Below are 12,728 nucleotides of genomic sequence, written 5' to 3' on the forward strand. Positions count from 1 at the left end.
TCATTCAATTGGGTAAAAATTGCAATTGGACATTACCACATGATAATGTACTGGTCATTATTTTTTCACCGATCAAAAGCAGGATGTAGCATAAAATGAAGTACCAAGTACAAAAACAGCCGGATTTCTAACTTTGTTTCTTCTGCCCTTCAATATTTAACTGTTGCCAGTCGGTAAAACGTCAGATCGGCACGTGATCATTAAGTTAAAACAGGCACTTTGATTTTTTATTCTTTAAGAAATGAGTGTTTCAATAACAGATATCACATTTAAAAGAAAAAAATATACCAATTGAAGAAAAAATCTCCCAGTCAAAGAAAATTGTATGAAAACTACTGTATACAAATAAAAAATTATTGCAGTTGAATAAAAAAATACTGCATTAAAACAGAAACATATACCAATTGAAGAGAAAAATGCCAATTGAATGGAAAATAATGCAGTAATTTAACCCCTGCGCATTTTTGCGCCAGTCCCAAATCAGGAATTTCTGGCCTCTGTATGTCTGAATATAGCTAAAATATTGCTTTATAATCTTGTTTCGTCCTCACCTTTAGCTTATTTTATATTATTTGAGTATATATATGGCAACTTTTTCGCTGTACCTGTGTACAATAATGTTTTGTAGTCGCCTATATCCTTCCCTGTGGTGCGAGGGTTTCCTCATCGTACATTGGGGACCAATGTGTGGCCTTGGGCTGACATTTTTATTCCGATGGGGCTTTTGTCTCCTGAACATATTCACCATACCTTTTCTCGTAATATACCAATACAAAATTATACCAATTAAATGGAAAAATAAAAAATTATACGAATTATTTAATATAATATTGCATTCAATTAAAAAAAAATATACCAGTTGAATGAAAAATATTGTATTCAAACGAAAAATAATACCAATTAAATAATAGAATTAAATGAAAATATTACATTCAAATGAAGATAATTATTTATTTTCAACCAATACCATGCGATTGTAAAGAGGATGTTCGGTTTCTGTCAAATTGGCAATGAATTTAAACTTCATCAAATTAATATGGATCTTGTATATACTGTAAGTAAATGTCTACATATTTCGTCATCTCAAAAAGCCTTTTTGCTGTTCACTAACGCACAACGTGGAAAAAGTGCAAAATTGAGCAAAAATCTGTACTGTTTTGACTACTGAATTAGCAAAGGATAAGGGTCCATAAGGCATTGTTCTGCCTACTGAAATAATTGAAAAAAAATATCATCAGTTCGGAAGAAAACTAAGTAATAATGTAATACATATTGTAAATTTTCAATTTTATGCATTTAAAGAGTAACAATACAGAAAAGAATGCACAAAAACCGCCTGGAAGGCTATTCTGTAAATAAAATATCATTTTTTCACCTTTCTGCCACTTATTTTATAATGAGTTCCAGCGTTAACGACCCCCCCGCCCCCCCCCCCCAAAAAAAAAAAGATTGAAACTGAAAGTGTGCATTTGTATAGTCTTTCTACAGGAAAAAGGATTTTTTGGTTAACGCTGGATCTCTATGTGCATTTAAAAAAAAAACCTTCGAAAATCACGCTTAAAATAATCTTTGATCAGACGTCGATTTTGGTATAGCCACTGCTATGAACATGCATGCATGTACGTGAATGCACTTATATACTTTGAACCGCGTTACTGTCCTTTACGTGGGATTTTATCTATGGATTTAATATTTGAATCCAATAGTTTTGAATATCTTTTTGCTCTAATATCCGTATAAATCTCCTCGATAAAAGATTGTTCTACATTATGATTTACTTTTGCGTGGAACTAAGTAAAAAAATGAAATGCTTTAAATAAGCTCGTATAGGCATTATATGCCAAGTTTTCATGTATTTTAGTGGAGATACAATTTGCATTGATGTTAATCTTGGAAAACTCTACAAAAGGAGACCCCTATTATTTTTATCCAAAATTGAAGTGCGTCACCTCATGGCCTCTTACCTTCCCAGTTTCATCTCCATTATTTTAACTGATGAATAGCAAAAATCTTGAAAGCGGCAGAACTTAAGCTCCCACCGGGAGACGGACAAGACCGTTGAACAATGTATGATTAAATGTTGGGAGGCTCAAGCCGAGAACGACCGATAGCGGGAGGTTAATTACCTATATAGGTGTATTTTTTTTTAAACTTTCCCACATTAATTTACAATTATTCGTAATTATTAATTCTAATAAAATAATGTTTTATTTTTTATTTTTCTCATTTATGTATTTTAAAACTTCGCAAATATTATAGAAATTATTGATTTAACTAAAAGTATTGATAAGTTTATCAACAATGACTTGTGCATGTACGTGCTTATTATTTCTCCGCCATTGTACTTGGAAAACTTTTAACACATTGCTCAGGGATCCGTCTGTTCGTCTGTCTGTCTGTCTGTCTGTAGTTAACCACGAGAAACATTATTGACTTTTAAGTGGTTATGAAGATGTATATAGCCACTCATGCAATGTTATTATTTAGTTGAGGAGAAACAGTAACACATGATTTGTATATTTGCCCCATCTCGATGTGATGATTCTGTTTTCAGCGTAACATATTCTGAGACTCAGTGATTTTATATATTTTTTAAAAATTTTATACAAGTTTGATTCAAGTAAAACCATATTTTACGGAAGGGGGGACAAAAATGATTAATTGCCTTAAGCTTTATAAAATGTAGAAGTTACAGGGCTAAGTGCGCGACTGCACTAATTCGAAACTACCTAACGAATTGTTACATCGGGCTCTGAAGATGAATTAATATATATATCTCCTTAATTTGGAGCTTTAAATCTCAATTCATGCGCAAACCAAAAAACATTACATGCAACATTCTTCTAGCTGATTCTAGAACGCAATACTATAAAGTATTAATATTACATGTACGATATGGCAACATTTTTTTTAATTGATAAAAACAATCACATAACATTTAACAGAAAAGAAATACATTGTTCTTGTAAGCTTCTATGACCAGTATTTCCTCCACACCTGGTTACCACATATATCTAACAAATTGCGTAAAACATATCACTAAGGTGTAATTGTTTTTTTACTTTATTCAACATATGCTAATTGAATATGCATATTACTTTGTTTATTTCTTTTATAAACAAATATTTTTTTCTTTTGATTTCGTTAAAAATAAAGATGAAATAAAGTGTTTTAATTTTTAACAATTTTTAATAATTATTAAAGGGAGATAATTTCATTTCTTCTAGTAGGCGTTACAGCGCCTAAAGAACTTGAGATAAAGGATACTACAGACACTGTGAAGTCAGCCTCATATCTTGACCTACACTTAGAAATCGATGGTAAAGGAAAACTATTGACCAAACTTTACGACAAACGTGATGACGTTTCATTCAGAATTGTCAGCTTCCCTTTCATCTGTGGCAACATCCCTTCGGCTCCTGCGTATGGAGTGTTCATATCACAACTCATACGTTATGCCAGAGCTTGCCGAAACTACGCAGACTTTTTGTATCGCGCTAGAAGTTTAACAAATAGGCTTCTGGAACATAGTTATGTTGCTACAAGATTGAAGTCATCGCTACTGAAGTTTTATGGCCGTTATCATGAACTCGTGGATCGTTATGGTGTATCCATCAGCACCATGAAAACTGATTTATTCAACGGGTCATGGTTTTCCTTACTTCGTTTGTCTACACCGGACTTGACTTTTTACGAGCAACTCGGCGGGTGTTTCTAGAAAAACAGAGGACGCTTACCCTACCGGTGCACCTGGTCCATGCTCCCAGTTTTTAGTGGAGTCCGAGTTGCTCATTTACTTTTGTTACTTTGTATGTATGATTTTAGTTACTTTATGTTCTTTGTTGTTTATGTCTGTTTTCCATGTCTGGTCTTTGTTCCTGGATTACATTCTTTTGATTACCGCTATAACCTTGGTTCCCTTGATTACTCTAACATACCCTCATCCTTTGACCACTAACAATTATGCTACTCGTTTATATTTAATTAACCGGAAATAATCAACCGTAAATGAAGCAGGAGATTAAATGCTGGACCATTGTGATGATATCAAATTTTCCGCTTTTTTTTTTACCTTGAATTGGCAATGTTTGTTATACGGACTTTCATTTTAGACTATTCCTTTTGAGCATTTCCTTAGGAAACAGTTCGTAATTTTGTTATAACCCTTCATTTTTTGACCTTTTGTTGTTAGGAGGAAACTTTAGGTACTCAATGGCATCATATTATCAAGTTTGGAAAAGTTTCATCAAATTGCATGTAGCGGACTAAGAGGATTTTTCTACCCCTTAGTCAACCAATGACCAAGTTAACGTTTTTTATCAGGAAACGGCAGGTGGAAAAAAGAAAAAATGAAGATGCACAATGGCATCAGGTGATAAAGAATTAGTGAAAGTTTTGTCAATTTTAGAAGAATTGACAGTGAGAAGATGAACTCCCTTACGTCGACTCCTCGTTTCGCAGGGTACTCTTAATGTCATTTATATCATGACATAGAAAGTACGGCAGTCATTTCTTTATTTATGTGCAAAAAATTTTTCTACCACTTATGAAGTACAATACTCAATAAATAAAACAGGCCTGATACTTCTGAATATTATCAAGCAATAGCATTCACGTACAACTTCCGAATCAATAGAAAAATGATACTACCTTAATTTGTTATAGTCAAATACATTACTTCACAATGCAGACTGGGTTTGATGAACTTCTATCTTAAGCTGTGAATATCAACTAATCTTTCAATTGTTTAATGTATAATTTTGTAAATTAAATTTATGCGGATAGGATCTTCAACACAAACAACTAGGTAAGTAGAAAAACAAATCGTGCACTACGGAAGTAGGAACAGAAATGGTAAAATGCAATAAATTCACCAGCGTGTAACCTAAATAGAAAATAAAAAATACATTCGGAGATCACCAAAAGGTCTTCAACTAGTGTAAAAACACCTTTAGGTGAGCACTGAAAGTCCTTAACAACAACAATATCAAAATTTATTGATGACACAATGACACTTCTTTAAAAAATACTATAACTAAAAAGTAATATAACGACACACAAACACGTAAATGACCAAATCTCCTGACTGTGGACAGGCGTGTGTCTGCGGTGGAGTTAAACATTAACCATACCCTTTTAATGTCAGGTAAAAAAACAAATAAACACATAAACACACCATAAATTTCACTCAATAACGCACCCAATTTTCTTATAAATTAAATTATAATTTTCTTTACAATATAGACAAATAATGTAGCCACCCGAAGAACGCTCGTGGTTACTGAAAGTAATCTCACATTGGCGACTAACAATACCATCAAAACTAAAAATAATCGGACACTACAATATTCATTGGACAGGAAGTTGTAACGCTAAGTACTAGATAGACAAGATTTGGTGTAGTGCAATGCTAAAATCTGATACAATTAGGGGTAAAACATCTATTTGTTAAAACAAGGCTATACAATGGACAATAATGATCACTCTTTGTAACACGTGTACAGTATATCGAAATTGGCAATGAAATATGATTTGTACTGTCGTATTTAATAACAACTAGTCTCCGACGGTATTCACCAACCCAGTAAGCAGACTTGTATGGCCTCGAATCATTTCATATATTTATCGAAATTTGTAGTAATACAGATTTTAGAATTAATAAAACACCAAGGTTTCAATCCTTTTATTGCAAATCGTATAACTTCGAAATTCCTAGTGCTGAATTTGGCTTTCTACTTCGATAGTTTTGGTTTTGAAAACAACTTGTTTTGGATTAAGAACTTCCTTTGTGTTTGTTTTTGATGCTTCTGGTGAGAGCTTACTCCTTGAAACACGTGTACAGCATGTAGAAATTTGCAATTTTATATGATTGATATTTTTGTATTAACTAATGAATGCATGAAGGGCATATGAGAAACCCATAGGGTTTGTTTGAAAGAAATATACCTTATAAACGATATAGAACTGGGTGTGCGACTTTACACTGAATTAAGTACTAATATGATTTTGTATCAAAGTTTTATTACGGTGATGAAAACTTATTGAGATATTAATAATTATAACAGTGAGCAAGTTTTTTTTTGAAAGCTTATACTTATCACATAGTTTCTCTAATAAAATAAATACAATGGATGCTTATGTAGAGGGCATTATCTGTCGATCGACTGCTCTTAGGAAGGAATATTGCCTAAACATCGATGATAACCTCGCCAGTGGCTTAAGTCTTTGTCAACGCTTCAGGCAATATCCCTGTCCTTTAGAGAGTAAATTAAATAGTGCCTTCTGTATAAGCCTGTATGAATAATCAAGGTATTTATTCACCAGTATACTACTGCTTTAACATAAAATTTACCGGTTTGAGTAAAAGTTTCCTCCAACAGAAACGTGTCAAGATAATATATAGAGTCATATGGCCTTCAAGGATAAGAAAATCAAACTGAAAAATGGTGATTAACAGTATTTATCTGTCATTATTGGAGACTGCAAATTTGTTAACGTTTGAAGATGTAATAAGTTACGACTCGAATGAACTTTATAATAAGATCCTTTCTAAAGGTCGGGTACCGTGAACCACGCGCCAAAAATTGGAATTATAACTTTAAAAAATCGGTTTAAAATTAAACCGTTTCATAAGGATTTCATCCTCTAGAATTTATGCAGACTGAATATGATGAATATAGATAATGTTTGTTTTTTATAGCGTTGTCCGTTTATATTCTCATTCGTGTCTATCAATTTTCCAACATACGCGATGAACAGTTCCAACTTGAATATTAAAATATTGACCAAAAATATGAACAAAAAGCTTGAAGTTTTTGAAAGTTTGAAACTACATCATATTATTGTTCTGGGTAGGTAAATGAGTGTTAATACAACATCAATTTTCAAAGATCCTGGTGAAGTCAAAACATTGTCAACTATACATGACAAATATGTTATCTTATTAGCAGACAAACAAAAACCCATTGTTTGTGACTGTAAGTCACATTATATCCAATGCTTTATTGGAAGATAGACGTAGAAGAAACAGTGGAAGACCACAAATCCATACTATCCTCTTTTGATCTCTATACTAAAGACGATGATTGTGATCTACTGTCTATGTACTGGATAAAAAGAAAACCCAATAATCCATGCAAACAACGATTCAAATCTAGAACTGCTAAATGTACTACTAAATCTCTTTCGAAACTTTTTATTTCTAGACTCATAGATGTCAAAGAGGGTCTTTAGTCTAACCACGGCACTTTTAACATTTCTAGATTCGTTGATTTTATGCATCGCATTAACCCCAAAGGACATTTGATAAAGGATATTACAGACAGTATCAAGTTAGGCACATATTTTACCTACTATTAGAGACCGATTAAAAGGAAAAACTCAAATTATACGACAATAGCAATCGCTTTTCGTTCGTTATTGTCAACCTTTTCATCGTAGCAACATCCCAGCAGCACCTGAGTGTGGAGTTTTTATGTCACACCTTAGGTGTTATGCAAGATCTTGCCGAATTTATGCGGATTTATTTTTACCTCTTTCAGTAAAGCTCATTTATCTCAATTCTTTAGAGTTCTATCTTTATCCTCGGATTCTCTGAGTGTCAAAGTTTCTTATAATTCCGCAACATTGCTAATATTTGACACTTTACCTCAGCGCGTTTTTTTATATTTTGTATAAAATAGTAATAGAAATGTATGAAATTTGGTTTGCTTTTTTTCTGCATGTTCTTAAAATCAAATTTCGTACATTCACAGATTCCACAAGGTTCTGGTCTTTTTGTATTTTATTATTTAACGTATTCATCTTGAGAGTTTAAAATATCTGTCTAATACCCAGATATTTTTGCTAGAAAAAAGACAAACTGTAAGACATTGCATCTGTTTTTAGTGTAAAGATTTTCAGTTTCTCGACATAGAGTAATTTTGATGTAACATATCTGAAAGCGCTTCTTAAAAGAATACTGAGTACTCGTTACCAGTGTTTCTCAAATGTGGAACGTTTGAACACTCAAAGTGATAGGTTATATTGTTCAAGAAAAAAGTGCTCACTGGAGCTCTTTAGTTGATATCGACGTGTTTGGAACTATCGTCTTCGCATATTTTTTTCCTCTAACTAATTTTTTATTTCTTCCCAAAATTTGTCTAATTGAAAAAAGAAAAGGAAACACAATGATATATACCTGTACATTATGATATATACCTGTAAATTATGATATATACCTGTACATTATGATATATACCTGTAAATTATTTAATTATGTCTGACAGACAAAGTTTGATTGTTTTGATTTTTGATGTTTTCCATGTTTGCACTGAAATTGTCTAATTTTGATTAAAAATATTGTTCTTTATTTCTTTTTAATTGCTTGAAATTTTCAATATTTTATCATAGTCTCTTGGAAAACATTTAAAGGTTAACTTCTTAGCAACCGTAGTTGTCTCTCTTTGTTCGGAGGTCTTCCTTTTTTGAAATTATATTTTATTATTTGGAAGAGTTTAGAATAAAAATGTTTATACCTAAATGTTATTTTGCATTTAACTTTACTCTATTTTCTTTAAACAATCAGTTGATGTGCAAGTTTTCTACATCTCTGGGTCACAATATTTTCCACATCTCTTGGTAACACGTTTTCTGAAGATTAAATACGTATTTCTTATAATATCGTTTGAAACGATTTCAAAAGCTGTCGTCAAGACGATATTGACCGAAAAAAAGAAGTTGTTACTTTAAATGTAATTCTGATTGAATTAACTACATGTTTATAATGTTGATAAAACAAGTTTTGTTTGCTTCTTCAGTATTTTATATATATTTCTTTACTTCTATTTTTTTATGGATACCAGGCACAAGACAAAGGAGGCAAACGATGGACGACTACGATGGACGCAAAGTGTTGGTAAACGCTTGCATCGATATTCAGTCAAAATGGCCAAAATAGTTTTTTTTTCAACATATTCAACCTTTAAAACATTAAGTTGGGAAATGAAAATATCTAGTCAGCATGTGATCTTTGTCTATTATAATCTGTTTCACTGATGTAAAATGCACTTATTTCAATTCTGTTGTCGTAAATGTAGAGTATAACATACAAAGAATCAAGCTAAAATGATGGCGAGGAAGACATTTCTTGAAAACTTTTCTTTCTGAGTCTCTAAGGATACCATAGTCATAGTCATCTACACTACATGCATCGTATTTTATTTAATATGGTGGTATAAATGGCGTAAAATTACGTCTTTTGAAATCAAGTGAATAAACTCATATCGACGACCATTGCAATACGTCTGTTGTCATTATCAGTGCTTCCTCCGGATATTACATAATAATCTTGTATCTATGGAGAAAGAATTGTCCAAGAGGCAATCTGTTGACATAATCGCGTCAATCATTAAATAGTTTTTTTATTGAACATTCCAAGCAAACAAATGAACTTAGCCTTTATTCATCAAAATCAATTAGTTGATTAGTTGATTGAAAGCGGATTAATTTGTCTTAAAAGAAAGATATAAATAAAGAGACTGATTTTGGGTTTTTTTTTCTTTACGTTAATAACGTGTTTGAAATTAGTGACTAAAAGCCTATTTTGATAAATAGTTTTTTTAATGGTTATTTCAGTAAAGTTACAGGAAAGATATGCAAAAAAAACAAAAAAACAAAAACAAAAACAAAAACAAAAAAAACAAAAAACAAAAAAAAAGCTTGATCAAAATTAAAATTAGATTTTTCACTTATGTGTTGTAGTATTCCATCTGTTGTGCTATCGTGTGTGCAAGAGTGTAAATCTAGCTTTCAAAGAAAAGGAGTCATGGCCATCGCTACTATACGTCACCTAAAAGGCACGATGTCTCCATAAATGGTCTACTTCCTTTCATACAAAAGCCTCTTGGATTTCATTACATTCGGACTAAACTCTATTCTATACCTCTCACTCTACTACACTCCCTTTACAAAACAAGTCTTGAAACTCCTGTTTCTGAACGTACCGCATAATTATACAGACTTGTTACCATCATTTTTGGATATTGCTTTAAAACAGCTTGTGTAAAAGGTCAAGATGAAGAAAAACAATCATTTCTTCCACTACCGTTTGTCAACAAAGGTATAGATGCAATTAATTTGACTAACATCCTCCATCACAAAACCGTAACCAACAAAATTTCCCCATATTTCAAGGACAAATCAATACCGATTATTTCATATTCCTATACGTCACCTATTGTATCCAAACTTTTCAATTATAAAAGGCTATTGCAGAACCTCGAGATTGAGGACTTCCATGCTACATCACCTGACTGTTCTTGCAAAAACTTCAAATATGGTCCTTACGGTCACGTCATTACTGGATATTTAAGCATCATCGAAAACGAATCTCTACATAAGATCCTTTCTAAAGGTCGGGTACCGTGAACCACGCTCCATAAATTGGAATTATAACCTTAAAGTTCTTATGGATGCCGTGGAGGACTACGCAAAAAATGGATAAAACGAGAACACGAAGACATTGATTTTCTATAAGAGTGGATAAAGGTCGTGAGGTTAATTTGAATTAATTAGTTCAATTTTAAAACGATTGAAACGAATGAAAGTTTTAAATAGACCAATGAGTGTCGATGCTACATCAGTTTTCAAAGATCCAGATGTAGCAAAAACATTGTCTAATACACATGATCAATATGTTGTCGTACCAACATACCAAGCCCAATACAGCATTTTTTATGTCTGCAAAGCGTATTACATCAAATGTTTATGATCAGAGGTAGACGTAGAATATAATAGAAGTGATAAGACCTATACTGCCACTACAGTCTCCAAAGAAGCGATAGTGGATAACCATAAATTTGTGATATCGTCTTTTGGTCTCTCTACCAAAGACGATGATTGCGATTTACCGTCTATGTACTGGATTCCTAAACGCCACAAGAATCCATACAAACAACGTTACATAACTGGATCCGCAAAATGTACCACCAAACTTCTTTCACAACTTTAACTTCTAAACTCACAGCTGTCAAAGAGGATCTCCGGTCTTACCGCCACACTTGTTACTCCCGTAGTGGTATTAATTCAATGTGGATCCTGAAAAAATCGAAAGATTACTGGAAATTTGCAATTCATGATTATTATCAGAATAGAGTAGCATTAAAACCTATGATTTTTCAACTCATTATACTTTTATTCCCCACACTCAGTTAAAACCTCAAGACTCATAAACATTATACGACGTATAAAAAGACGGCACACCTAGATACAAATATGTAGTTCTTGGTAGAGATTCCTCATAGTTTTTTTAAAAAAGAATTTCTAAATCATCTCCCAAATATACAGAAGAAGTTTTCAAAATGCTGAAAGTTTTTATCGACAACATATTTGTCTACTGTAGTCGACGCTTTTTTCAATAAAATAACGGGGTTGAGAAATTATGGTGCGTATGTTCTTACTCTTTATGGCATGGAAGACTCGCTTTCCAAGAGGAAACGACCTCTGCCCATTTTATCATATTCTTTGTATTACACATGTGCAATTCATTCATGGACTTGTTCCTGATTTGTTTCAACGTTTATGTCTAGTACTTGCTCAGCGGTTGTTATTATTTCAATTTCTTGTTATTTTTAGTCCTATCTTTTCGAAATGAGCTATATCAATGATATTCGTTCAACTTTGTAAGTTACTTCACAGGAGACGGTAAAAGCTTACCGCTACATTAGATTTGAAAGAGTAATCAAGTAGAGGGTAGAATTCCGGTAAAGTAGTTAGATAATATACAATAGGCACAATGAACATAAACAGAAAAATTCTTAATGATCTTAAATCTTGTGAATAAGCGAAACTCAGATAAGAGACAAGATCATTCAAAACAAATATCAAGATTAAACTCGAAGAAATTTTCAATGCTTTCTGTCTGATAGGTCAAAAACTAGATCTCATATATTTGAAAACAAATCGTGTGGAAAAATATTCAAAAAATGTTCTTACCCCTTTACAGAAATCAGTGTCATCAACAATAACTAACACATTTGAATTACATAATGTTGTTTCAGAACTCGTTGAATTGACTTGATTGTGTGTAGTGCTAAAGTTCGTACAGATAGGCCGTCATGAAAACTTGTCGGCCGATATCAGTGTAACTTAATCTTCCACCCTAGTCGTTATCATGACGAAAATGAGCTTTATTCTACCGGTGCACCAGCATTGCTCATTTTGATGTATTCCCGATTATCTATCATATGTTTCACTTTACAAAACTTTGTATTTTGATTATTATAAAAACATTGTGGATGCTTCCTGATTTAATTATCGTATATGTCCTGTTTATTTAAAGTCAGTATGTTATCTAAGTTAAATCTGTTACGAAACTGTTGATGAATTGTAATTGAATCTTTTCAGAGAAATGTTTCAATAATATAGTTCCAACCATTTCTTATTAATAGTATAGCCCTTATTCAGGTTTGTTTTTTAATTTCATATTGAAGAAGTTAAAAAAACACAAAACAAATAAATTTTTATTCTAAAAGTTAAGACGGCACGGACGACTTGACTTAACTATTTTTAAAATATCTTTTCATCACTTTAAATAGTAATTCAAGTCTTTTTGAATTTTCATTCTGTAATTTTAATATTAATATAAAAATATATATCATATAATGATATCCGAAGTTAGATTTGATCCAAAGTCTTTTTTCCGACAGTTTCAAGAAAGTTTGGATCACATGTTCTGAAGTTTAATGCAA

At 32.2% G+C, this 12,728-nt stretch overlaps 1 long non-coding RNA gene across 5 annotated transcripts in view; it reads right to left on the bottom strand.

The window, feature by feature from the left end:
* LOC148622913 (uncharacterized) overlaps positions 1-12,306 on the bottom strand; it is a 41,632-nt gene extending 29,326 nt beyond the window's left edge. For 4 of the 5 annotated variants that reach the window (XR_015920730.1, XR_015920729.1, XR_015920728.1 and 1 more), the window contains exons 1-3: positions 11,974-12,306; positions 8,517-8,631; positions 8,049-8,141 (exon numbers count right to left, since the gene is read on the bottom strand). This is a non-coding gene — a long non-coding RNA (uncharacterized LOC148622913). The remainder of the gene's footprint in view (positions 1-8,048; positions 8,142-8,516; positions 8,632-11,973) is intronic. The other variant, XR_015920726.1, reaches the window with a different exon arrangement.
* Between the last annotated feature and the right edge of the window lie 422 nt (positions 12,307-12,728).

The sequence above is a fragment of the Perna viridis genome, chromosome 3 (assembly GCF_037379345.1).
Source record: "Perna viridis isolate PV_CMFRI_1.1 ecotype Kerala chromosome 3, ASM3737934v1, whole genome shotgun sequence".
Lineage (NCBI taxonomy): Eukaryota > Metazoa > Mollusca > Bivalvia > Mytilida > Mytilidae > Perna > Perna viridis.